Genomic DNA, 5,693 nt, shown 5'->3' with positions numbered 1-5,693 from the left:
TCTTTTTTTCCCCTTTTGAGGTCCTCTTGAAGTTTCCCTTAGACATGGGCTACTTTTATTTTGGACTCATTGTAGAGTACAGAGGAAGCTTCCTTTCTGTATGGTACCTGGTTTGTCCTGGGTTCTTGATGCTGACACTGTTATCAACTGTTCCAGGGATATTTCTAGGATACCGATGGGAAGACTAAAATCTTCACACACTTCAAAGTTCACAAGGACATTTTCTGGTCAAGGGTGAGTGGAGGAGACAAGGACTCTTCTCCTTCCCTCAAATGATTTCCTCTCAGGGGCTTAGCTACAACTGTTCCCACTACTGGATTGGTCCAGTAATCAAAAGTCCAGGTTCTGAGCACGCTTGCTGTTTTGCATAAGCCTGAAACACATAACTGAGTCTCCTCAATCAATCTCAGTAGCCTTCCTTACATAAAGTTATTTCATTTCATCCAAGAGTTTTCACTCCTTTCTAACTAATTAAGTACTTTGTTTATTAAGTTATTTTTTTTTATTAATTTATGTCTATTAATTAAGTACTTTAATGCTTTTGGGTGATTGATTCAACAAGTATTTTCACATTTGGGCAGTTAGGTGATCCAGTGGAGAGAATGCCTCCCTGGCTTGAAGTCAGAAAGATGTGAGTTCAAATCTAGACATGTACTAACTGTATGACCCTGGGCAAGTCATTTAACCCCCTTTCTGTCAGTTTCCTCATCTATAAAATGAGTTGGAGAAAGAAATAGCAAACCACTCTAGGATCTTTGCCAAGAAAACCTCAAATGGGATCATGAAGAGTCGGATACTACTGAACAACAACAACAACAACAACAACATTTTCTCATCATATATTTTCACTAGATCAGGAATATTAGGATGTAACATCTTGTTTAGTTACTTTAAGTAGAGTAGTAGTGATTGATTTATTCTAACTCCACTATTGCAATAATGCTAAATAAAATTAAATGATCTTCCAGGGTAAGTATCAGAGTTCACTGAAGGGTCAAGATTGGGAAGGAAAGAGAGTGTAGCCAGAGCAGAGGTGATGACCTATGATGGTATTGAGTTCTATACCCAGAAGAGATCAAAAAAAGAGGAAAAGGTCCTATATGTACAAAAATATAGCATCTTTTTTTGTGGTGGCAAAAAAGGAAAAATAAAAAAAAACTAAGGGGCTTCCCATCAATTGTGGAGTGGCTGAACAAACTGTGCTATATGAATGTGATGAAATACTATTGGTCTATTAGAAACAAGGAAATAGTTTCGGTTTTATTATTTTTTTTGGCTAGGCAATGGGATTAAGTGACTTGACCAAGGTCATATAGCTAGTAAGTGTCAAGTGTCTAAGGCCAGATTTGAACTCATGCCTTCCTGACTCCAGGGCTAGCGTTCTATCCACTGCACTATCTAGCTGCCCCAGAAATAGATTATTTGAAAGAGACATAAAAAGACTTGAATAAGCTGATGCAAAGTACAAAACAAGCAGAAACTAAAATAGCAATTTATACTAAAACAACAATATTATAATATGGAGACTTTTATAAGTTGATGAAGAATGAAATGAGCAGAAGCAGGAAAACAATTTCTATAACAACACTGTAAAACAAACAATTTTGAAAGCTGTTAAGAACTATGATATACATAATGATCAAACAGGATTCTAGAAGACTGAGGATGAAGTGTGTTATCTACCTCCTCACAAAGAGGGGATGAATTCAGAATACAGAATGAGGTATATATATTTTTTAACTTGGTCAGTGAAGGAATTTGTTTTGTTTGATTATGTGTATTTGTTATGATGATTTTGATTGTCTTTCTAAAATGGGGTGGGGGGGTACGTGGGAAAGAAAGCAGATTTCTGTTCATTAAAAAATAAAACTTTTAAAAAAAGAGTCATGAGGGATGGAGGGATTATAGGTCATGTGAGGACAAAGGTTTACGAGAACTTTAAGAGGACTGAGGCATAGTGAGAGATGGAAAGATAAAAGATTATGATCACATAAAGGAAATTCAGAGTTCTTGACTATGGAAACAGAACTTTTATGGATGATGGCAAGATCAAGGATAAGATCATCTCTATGTGTAGCTGAAATGGGATGGAAGAGGAGATCATGGGAGCTGAGTAGATTGAGGAACTGGGAAGTTAGGGTATTTGAAGGAACATTAACATGTATGTTGAAGTCCCCTAGAATGAGGGTAGGATTGGGATGACCTCCAAGGTGTCATTTAGTTCCAAAGCTATGCTCTCAACATTTCAGTCCTAACTCTGCTACTTACCCTGGAAGATCATTTAATTTTATTTAGCTTTTGTTTCCTTTTTCATCAAATGAAAATATTAATAATAGCAATTCATTCATTATCTATCTCATAGAATTATTTTTTTATTTTTAAAAATAATTTTATTTCATTCATTAAATATTTCACAATTATTTGCAAAAAATTCAACAATCATTTTATAAAATTTTGAGTTCCAAATTTTCTCCCTCTAGCCCCTCCCCCTCCTTGAGAAGGCAAGCAAACAATTTGATTTCGATTATACGTGTGAGTCCATGTAAAACACATTTCCATATTAGCCATGTTGCAGAAGAAAGCACAAACAAAATAAAACAATAAAAATAAAGAAAATTTTAAAAAACTATGCTTCAATCTGTATTTAGAGTTCATCAGTTCTCTCTCTGGAGGTGAATAGCATTTTTCATCAGGAGTCCTTTGGAATTGTCTTGGATCATTGTCTTGATCAGAGTAGCTAAGTCTTTCACAGTTGCTCATCCTCACAATATTGTTATTCCTGTGTACAGTATTCTGGATCTGCTCATTTCATTTTGCATGATTTCATATAAATCTTCCCAGGTTTTTCTGAAACAATCCTACTCATTTCTTATACCACAATAGCATTCCATCACAATCACATGCCACAGCTTGTTCAGCCATTCCCTAATTTATAGGCATCTCTGTGTTTTTCAATTCTTTGCCACTACAAAAAGAGCTTCTATAAATATTTTTGTATAAATAGGTCCTTTCCCCTTTTCTTTGATCTCTTTGGGATACAGACCTAGTAGGGGTATTGCTGGGTCAAGGAGCAGACACAGTTTTATAGTCCTTTGGGCATAGTTCCAGATTGCTCTCCAGATTGGTTGGATCAGTTCACAACTCTACCAACAGTACATTAATGTCCCAATAAGGTAATACGCTTTTTTTTGGTTGGTTTGTCTTTTGGTGAGGCAATTGGGGTTAAGTGACTTGCCCAGGGTCACACAGCTAGTAAGTGTTATGTGTCTGAGATCATATTTGAACTCAGGTCTTCCTGACTCCAGGGCTGGTGCTCTATCCACTATGCCACCTAGCTGCTCCTAAATTGATATGCTTTTAAAGAGATTTCTTTATCCCAGCTTTAAGGGGCTGATCTATATCTTGCCACTGGATCCAGATGGCTCTGGAGGAGAAAGTTGGGATGGTGATCTTACACAGCCCTTCCTCACTTAAATCCAATTCACTTGCATGTCATGGTACCAACTCTCAGACCATATGACCCTGGGCAAGTCACATAACCCTGTTGGCCTCAGTTTCTTCAACTGTAAAATAATCTGGAGAAGGAAATGGCAAATCACTCCTGTATCCCTGCCAAGAAAACACTAAATGGAGCCACAGAGTCAGACATTGACGAGCTTTAGGGGCTTAGGGGTGCTGTGACCCTGAAATCATGATACGTGGGTACTGCCTGAATGAATCCAACCCAAGTCTTCTTTCAGCCAGAGACAAGGTTTATTAAAGACCCACCATATTGGCCATACTCTTAAGGAATCTGAACATTTGTGAGCTAGTGGCTAGGTTCTTAAGGAATCTGAGCCCATCTCATAAAGTTATGAGAATTAAAAATCATAACTGAAATTACTTTGAAAAGTTAAAATGAGAGAATGACTTGCATGGTGAAAGTTCTGTAAAATTATGTTAAATGAGAATGGATTGAAGAAACAAGTTAATTTTAACATATAGAATAGATTACATAGGAACAACATGTTTAATTATCTTTGAATATTTATTTAAAAGATTTCATATGAGAGAAAGAGTGCATATATTCTGAGCAGCCAGAACGGGCAGAACTAGAACCACTGAATGGAAGTTACAATGAGAAAGATTTTGGTTCAACATAAAGGAAAATTTTCTCGTAATTAAAGCAACCCAAAAGTGGAATGGTTTGTCTAGGAAAGAAATGAGCTCCTTGTGACCAAAAACACTAAAATAGAGTTCAGATAGCCACATGTTAGGGAAGTTATCAGGGCTGTACTGGCAAATGTTTAACAACTGGCTTGCCCCACCCCAAAATGTACATGTGATACACTTTAAGTTTAAGCTACACTATTAACATTCTCTCTATCCCTCTCTTTAGTCTAGACAATCAACAAAATAATAAATCAACCCTGATTTGTAGAGTTTGCCAATTTCTGAGGTGTCTATGCTTACAGTGAAAAATCTCTTAAATTGGCTCTGGAGAGCTGTTTTAAGCTGGTGTCAGCACATTCCTGGATGTTATAGAGGAAATTTCTGTATTGGATGGGAAATTAAACTAAGTCCCTTCCAACTCTGTGATTTTCTGAAAGGCAAGGAATTAATTAATTGACAATTAATTAATTCAGGAAGACTTGAATTCAAGTCCTACCTCTAACACACACTGACTATATCACTCTAAGCAAGTTTATCTAATCTTTCAGTGATCTAGGCTAGTGGTATCAAATTCAGAGAGAAATGAAGAGCCACTAAACTGTATATAAGGCTAACTGTGGGCAGTGTGTTGACATAGAAAACTACATATTAACATTATCTATGTTTGATTGTTTTTTTTGTTTTGTTAAATATGTCCCAATTGTATTTTAATCTGGTTTTCACCACACTCAGGAGTGTCACTAGCCATATGTATCTGTTGGCAGAGTGTTTGATACCTCTGCTCTAGACAACTTTCTAAGACTATAAGAAAAAGTGCCAACCTATAAGACTATAAGAAAAAAGTGCCAACCTATATTGGCATATTTCCTTATCTGGGAGTTCTCTATACAAATGAAATCCCAGGTCCAGGTCCCTGTCTCCTGAATGGGATGTCCCAGTGAAGACTCCTAGTGTAATTAAGGTTTGGGATAAGGCTGAGTGAAAACTTCTTAGAAGAATAAATAGAAATTGTATTAGACTCAAGGCAGGCATAGCAGCCTAACAGGCCTAAGTTTCGGTTTACTAGAAATCACCTGATTTACGGGAATCCAGCCCCAGGTGCCCCCCTCATGCCATTGTTAAACCCTTGAAACCCCCTCTGTATTTTGTTGATACACCTGTTGCTATATTTTGGTCATGGTGACCTGACTATACAGTACAGTGTCTAGCTTGACTGCACATCTTTAATTGCTTCTTTGGTATTACTTCAGCAAACTAAGGGGCTAAATACAGATCTCTTTGTTTTGTTTTTTTGTTTCCATAGATTGTGAGCCAAAACATTGGCCAGTTGGTGGGAGGGGGGACGTGCCCATTAGGGCTATTTAATCTGATTCTTAGCTCCTGTGCTCTGTCTCCTCTCATCAGAGCATTCTGGTGGAGGGAGACCCAAATCTCGAGATTTGAAATAATAAATTAATTTTCTGTTTCTCCTTGAAAAACCTCTAAGCATGTTTTTAATTTTGAGTGGCATCCCACACACTCCTATCTGTCATCATCGTGTT

The sequence above is a fragment of the Phascolarctos cinereus genome, unplaced genomic scaffold, assembly GCF_003287225.1.
Source record: "Phascolarctos cinereus isolate Bilbo 61053 unplaced genomic scaffold, phaCin_HiC Scaffold_2;HRSCAF=192, whole genome shotgun sequence".
Classification (NCBI taxonomy): Eukaryota; Metazoa; Chordata; class Mammalia; order Diprotodontia; family Phascolarctidae; genus Phascolarctos; species Phascolarctos cinereus.
Note: the sequence above shows the minus strand (reverse complement) of the source record.